Here is a 7621-nt window from a genome sequence, read left to right on the forward strand (position 1 = left end):
CTGTCGCCCAGGCTGGAGTGCAGTGGCCGGATCTCAGCTCACTGCAACCTCCACCTCCCAGGTTTTACGCCATTCTCCTGCCTCAGCCTCCCGAGTAGCTGGGACTACAGGCACCCGCCACCTCGCCCGGCTAGTTTTTTGTATTTTTTAGTAGAGACGGGGTTTCACCGGGTTAGCCAGGATGGTCTCGATCTCCTGACCTCGTGATCCACCCGTCCTGGCCTCCCAAAGTGCTGGGATTACAGGCTTGAGCCACCGTGCCCGGCCAAATGCAGGTTTTTTATATAGGTAAATTGCATGTCACAGGGGTTTGGTGTACAGATTATTTCATCGCCCAGGTAATGAGCATAGTACTTGACAGGTAGTTTGTCAATCTTCTCCATCCTCGCATCCTTCACACTCAAGTAGGTCCCGGTGTCTGTTCCTCTCTCTGTGACCATGCGTTCTCCATGTTTAGCTCTGACTTGTAAGTGAGAACATGTGGTATTTGGTTTTCTGTTCCTGAGTTTCACGTAGGATAATGGCCTCCAGCTCCATCCATGTTGCTGCAAAGGACATGATCTCATTCATTTTTATGACTTTGTAGCATTCCATGGTGTATATGTACCACATCTGAAGCTGATCATCCTCTGCCTCTTCTCTATGTAAGTCAAGCCTTGCTCCATTCAGTTTTTAACTAGGTTGTGTGCCCCTTGACCATTTGACCATTCCAGTACCAAGATGCAATGGGCAGAAGTGTTTGGAGTTCTCCCCTGAAACTGGTAACTGGTGCACAACGTTCTCCTTCACACTGATGTCTTTAACCAACAGCCAGTGAAGACCTGAGGTTTGCCAACAGCCACATGAGGGGCCAAGAAAGCTGATCGTTCTCCAACCGAGCATTGAGGTGACAGCAGCCCTGGCTCACACTTGATTACATCCCATGAGAGACCCTGAGTCAGAGACTCCCAGCAAGGCTGTGTTCAGACCGCTACCCCACAAAAACTGGGAAATAATGAATATTTGCTGTTTTTAGTTGCAAAGATTCAGAGTAATTTGCTCTGTAGTAGTAGATAACCAATACCTACATTTAGTACCCAAAGTAGGGGAGTACCAAAACTTAAAAATGTGGTGGTAATTTTTAATGTTTATTTATTTGTCTGAGACAGGGTCTCACTCTGTCGCTGAGGCTGGAGTCCAGTGGCGTGATCATAGCTCACTGCAGGCTCAATTTTCCAGACTCAGGTTATTCTCCCACCTCAGTCTCCCAAGTAGCTGAGACCACAAGCATGTGCCACCATGCCTGACTAATTTTTTTGTATTTTTTGTAGCAACAGGATATCACCATGTTGCCCAAGCTAGTCTTAAATTCCTGGACTCAAGCCATCTTCCTCGGCCTCCCAAAGTGCTGGGATTACAGGTATGAGCCACCGCACCTGGCCAAAATGTGGTTGTAGACTTAACCTTGGGCTCAGTGGTGTGGCCTACATTTAATGAAGTAGAGATGCCAGGGTTTCTCCAGCACTATTTGGAGAAGGAAATCCAAAGTCTGATGGAGATGGGACTGTTGGACTGGATTTCTCTTTTGCAAACTGCACAATCACCCCACAACTACAAATGTTGAGAAGACACAGAAGACAGTTCCCTCACTGACACACCAAGAAACTCATTTTTGAGGAGGATATCTATACCCTTAAAAATGTCTGAGGCCGGGGGCAGTGACTCATTCCTGTAATCCCTGCACTTTGGGGGGCCGAGGCAAGTGGATCACCTGAGGTCGGGAGTTCAAGACCAGCCTGGCTAATATGATGAAACCCCATCTCTACTAAAAATACAAAAAAGTAGCTGGGCATGGTGGCGGGCGCCTGTAATCCCAGTTACTTGGGAGGCTGAGGTAGAAGAATCACTTGAACCTGGGAGGCGGAGGTTGCAGTGAGCCTAGATCATGCCACTGCACTCCAGCCTGGGCAACAAGAGCAAAACTCCATCTCAAAACAACAACAACAACCAAAAAAAAAAAAGTCTCTGATTGTTCTCCTTAGTAAGCAGGTATGACTGTGGAGGAGGCCACATTGAGATGGTCTTTCTAACTTTATTCAAGGTAATGGTATCTGTGATGGTTAATACTGAGTGTCAACTTGATTGGATTGAGAGATACAAAGTATTGATCCTGGATGTGTGTGTGAGGGTGTTGCTGAAGGAGATTAACATTTGAGTCAGTGGGCTGAGCAAGGTAGACCCACCCTTGATGTGGGTGGGCACCATCTAATCAGCTGCCAGTGCAGCTAGAACATCAAGTGGCAGAAAAACGTGAAAAGACGAGATGGGCCTAGCCTCCCAGCCTACATCTTTCTCCCGTGCTGGACCCTTCCTGTCCTCGAACATTGGACTCCAAGTTCTTCAGTTTTGGGACTCGGACTGGCTCTTCTTGCTCCTCAGCTTGCAGACGGCCTATTGTGGGACCTTGTGATCATGTGAGTTAATACTTAATAAAATTCCCCTTTAGATGTGTATCTATCCTATTAGTTCTGTCCCTCTATAGAACCCTGAGTAATACAATATCACAGAGCAATAGAGGACTAGTGGCAGCACTTCATCACCAAGAGCAAAGTAAGTGCATTTACCACAAAAAGCAGGAGAGATGCTGGGCATGGTGGTTCACGCCTGTAATCCCAGCACTTTGGAAGGCTGAGGCGGGAGGATTGCTTGAGCTCAGGAGTTTGCAACCAGCATGGACAACATAGTGGGACCCTGTCTCTACAAAAAAAAAAAGAAAAAAATTATAATTAGCTGGCCATAGTGGCACATGCTTATGGTTCCAGCTATTTGGGAGGCCATGGCAGGGGATCGCTTGAGCTCAAGAGCTCAAGGCTATAGCGAGTCATGTTTATGCTACTGCCCTTCAGCCTGGGTGACAGAGTAAGGCCCTGTCTCAAAAAAAAAAAGCAAGAGGGATGTCCCAGTAATCAGAACCCTCAGCCCACAGAAATCTAGGTGGTGGCTAAGTGATCATGGTGTCTCAGGAATGAAATATATCATCAGTTTAGTAGAGTGATTTTTTTTTTCTAATTTAAAAAAGCTCCAGGTCTGGTGCCTATAAACCACTAAAGTAACCACAGTAGAGCCATGACCTGTCATCCAGTTTCCAGACCTAAGTCAATCCACAGATATAGAAACCCTTGATTAAAGTAGAGGCTAGGTCTCCCTGAGGAAGGACCCTCCAGCTTTGCCCCAAGTATACACTATAAATCTTCCCCAAGCCCTTCCCAAAGGGCTCTGCCATCATTTACCAGAGTGACTGTGCACAGGAGAAAAGGAAATATTCAAGTTGTTCAGGAATTGGTACACATAGATTCTAAATTAACACTAGTCCTAGGGACCTGCAGTGCAGGTGGTTCTCTCAAAGCTGGGGCTTACTGTAATCAGGTGACAGATGAAATCTTGCCTCAAGTCCAACTCACATTGGGCCCAGTTGGTCCAAAGACACGTGTGTTTGTTATATGTCTAGTGCCTCAATGTATCATTGAAATAGACATATGTGAAAACTCGCAGAATCCTATGTTGGCTCTCTGACCAAAGGGATGAGTGTCATTGTGATAGGAAGCAGTATGTGGAAGGCCCTGGACTTCCCTTCCCTACCAATAAGCCAGAAGCAGTGCTGCCCCACCCTACCCCCAGGAACTGGGGTAGGAAATTACTACTCATGAAATTACTCTTGCAGTAATTTCAGAATTCAATTGCAGCTGTTTCTCCAGCTGTAGCATCATATGGGAGCAAGTAAACACAGCTCCTGGCACTTGGTAAGCAGCTACTGACCCAGCGGATGCCTTTTGTTCCATAACAATTTGTAAGGAATACCAGAAGCCACCTGCCTTTATCTAGCAGGGCTAACAGTATGCCTTTACAGTCTTACCTCAGGGCTATGTCAATTCTGTTTTCTACCATAATATAGTCTTCAGAGATTAGGATCATGATATTCCTCTAAACATCACATTGATCTGATACATTGATGACATTGTGCTGACTGGATCATATGAGCAGAAAGTGGCAAGTACTTTAGATTCTGTATTAGTCCGGGTCAACCCAGGAGACAGAAACAGGGAGTCACAGATATAAAGAACAGCCGCTGCTCCTGGGTCGAGATCTGGCCTTATTTTAGAGGACATGGTCATAGGTAACTAGAAAAGGTGCCAAAATAGTCATTCATGGGAGAGTGCCTAGTTGGTGACACTCTGCTGCAAAACCATCTGAATGTTACCAAAGGAGGCTGCTGGTCACCGAGTGTGATGGCTGCTGGGTACGGTGGGAGCTAGGCATCAGAGAAGCCTTTCTCAGTGGGACCCACATGTTGGCAAACTGGATGCTGCAGGAACCCATGGTAAAGAAAACATGAACTGCAGACATCTGGCAAGAAGAGCACACCAGAACTAAGACGAGAAGCCCGCCCTTTTCCAATATTTTTCCAGCACCTTCTACTGACAAACCTTAACGTTGTTTCAGATGGCAAAGTAGAACTATGTCAAGGGTGTGTCAAGAACTAGGGAATAGGTCTGAGATTTTTATCCTACTTGCAAACTAACAAGTTAGACTGCCATAGTTTCATGGATACTGCCAGAAAACATGAGATGACAGGCTCAGATTCAAAGATTATTATTATGTATAGCATGGCAAATGGAATGAACTTCACATTAGCGTTGGTTCTCCTTGCCTCCCAGATTCCATGGAAATGGCACAGAGAAGCCCAGGTGGCATGGTAGGGTTGCATCACAGCTGAGGAACTCTGACCTTTGGGGACTCCAAATCTTCTATAAGCAAACAAACCTGCCTAACCTTTTCCCTATTATCTTTTTTTTTTTTTTTTTTTTAACTTTAACTTCTGGGATACATGTGCAGAATGTGCAGGTTTGTTAGTTAGGTATGCAGGTGCCATGGTGGTTTGCTGCACCTATCAACCCGTCATCTAGGTTTTAAGCCCCACGTGCATTTGGTGTTTGTCCTAATGCTCTCCCTCCCCTTGCCCTCCATCCCCTGACAGGCACTGATGTGTGTTGTTCCCCTCCCTGTGTTCATGTGTTCTCACTGTTCAACTCCCACTTATGAGTGAAAACATATGGTGTTTGCTTTCCTGTTCCTGTGTTAGTTTGCAGAGAATGATGGCTTCCAGCTTCATCTGTGTCCCTACAAAGGACATGAACTCATTCTTTTTTATGGCTGCATAGTATTCCATGGTGTACATGTACCACATTTTCTTTGTCCAGTCTATCATTGATAGGTATTTGGGTTGGTTCCATGTCTTTGCTATTGTGATTTGTGCTGCAATAAACATAAGTGTGCATTAAGTGTGCATGTGCCTTTATAGTGGAATGATTTATATTCCTTTGGGTATATACTCAATAATGAGATTGCTGGCTCAAATGGTATTTCTGGTTCTAGATTCTTGAGGAATCCCCACACCGTCTTCCACAATGGTTGAACTAATTTACACTTCCACCAACAATGTAAAAGCATTCCAATTTCTCCACAGCCTCACCGGCATCTATTTTTTCTTGACTTTTTAATAATTTCCATTCTGACTGGTGTGAGGTGGTATCTCATTGTGGTTTTCACTTGCATTTCTCTAATTATCAGTGATGTTGAGTTTTTCTCATATGTTCATTGGCTGCATAAATGTCTTCTTTTGAGAAGTGTCTGTTCATATCCTTTGCCCATCCTCATGGATAGGAAGCATCAATGTCATGAAAATGGCCATACTGCCCAAAGTAATTTATAGATTCAATGCTATTCCCATCAAACTACTATTGACATTCTTCACAGGATTAGAAAAAACTACTTTAAATTTCATATGGAACCAAAAAAGAGCCCATATAGCCAAGGCAATCCTAAGCAAAAATAACAAAGCTGGAAGCATCATGCTACCTGACTTCAAACTATACCACAAGGCTACAGTAACCAAAACAACATGGTACTGATACCAAAACAGACACATAAACCAATGGAACAGAAGAGACCTCAGAAATAACACCACACAGCTACAACAATCTGATCTTTGACAAACCTGACAAAAACAAGCAATAGGGGAAAGGATTCCCTATTTAAAAAATGGTGCTGGGAAAACTGACTAGCCATATGCAGAAAACTGAAACTGGACCCCTTCCTTATACCTTATATAAAAATTAACTCAAGATGGATTAAAAACTTAAATGTAAAACCCAAAATCATAAAAATCCTAGAAGAAAACCCATTCAATACCATTCGGGACATAGGCATAGGCAAAAACTTCATGATGAAAACACCAAAAAGAATTGCAGCAAAAGCCAAAATTAACAAATGGGATCTAATTAAACTAAAGAGCTTCTGCACAGCAAAAGAAACTAGCATCAGAGTGTACAAGCAACCTACAGAATGGGAGAAAACTTTTTGCAATCTACCCACCTGACAAAGATCTAATATCCAAAATCTACAAGAAACTTAAACAAATTCCCTGTTATCTTTATGATACTAAACAGTGAATAAATTTGTCCCATGATGCAAGAGAAAACACTATCTCTGTCTTCCAAGGTTGATTACTCAACAAACATCCTCAAAACGACAATCTGGATCAAAAGCCATCAGTACTTCTGTTCACAAGAGGCCCAGAAATGTGAGAGACCCAGGGAGAATGGTCTTCCAGGAATCTTCACCACTCATTTCTACTTGATCTTGGCTTCTGGGAGATTTTTCCATTGAGTATCCCATGCCTTTAGGCACTCTGGTTAGTCTGACTGACAAAGGCTGGGGATGGAGGGAATCTCCAATGTATCTTATAAAGCATTTAATAAAGGCTACTATCTACAGGACTCTAAGCAGCAGGATCAGGCTAATCTATGGGAGAACCGACCAGTTGAACAAATCTGATCAACCATCTGGGCTTACGTTAGAGAAAGCTAGATGGCTTGCTTTATAAGTATTTGTATTGATTTTTCTGCTTGGCCGGCAGCATTGATTCAGCCACAGCAAGATGTATTAGCAATTACACAGACTCCACCTTGGCCCATAACAAGGAAATCTAAGGTAATGCTATCGTTCACAGTAACCCTGGGTGGTGAGGTGAGGCTGGCCTGGGTGCATCTCAGGGCCATAGTAGTGTTTCCTTAAATATGCAAAAAAAAAAAAAAAAAAAAAACACACACATACAAGGCTTTCTCCTCGTAGGAAAAACACAAGTTACTATATTTGAGGGAAAGAGGACAAGTTAATACGTGGCTTCCACATAAGAACTTCAGCCCCAGGGGTATACATGGTACTTCTTGAAAGAAAGCACTGTTTGCCAGGTGCTATGGCTCACATCTATAATCCTAGCATTTTGGGAGGCTGAGGAGGGAGAATCACTTGAGCTTAGGAGTTTGAGACCAGCCTTAGCAACATGGCAAAACTCCATCACCACTAAAAATACCAAAAAATTAGCCTGGCATGGTGGAGCATGCCTGTGGCCCCAGCTACTGGGGAGACTGAGGTGGGAGGATGGTTTGAGCTCAAGGGGTTGAGGTTGCAGTGAGCCAAGATCACACCACTGCATTCCCTCTCTACTGCACTCTGACTTGGGGCAACAAAGCCAGACCCCTTCTAAAAAAGAAAGAAAGAAAGAAAAGAAAGAAAGAAAGAA

The sequence above is a fragment of the Piliocolobus tephrosceles genome, chromosome 1, assembly GCF_002776525.5.
Source record: "Piliocolobus tephrosceles isolate RC106 chromosome 1, ASM277652v3, whole genome shotgun sequence".
Lineage (NCBI taxonomy): Eukaryota > Metazoa > Chordata > Mammalia > Primates > Cercopithecidae > Piliocolobus > Piliocolobus tephrosceles.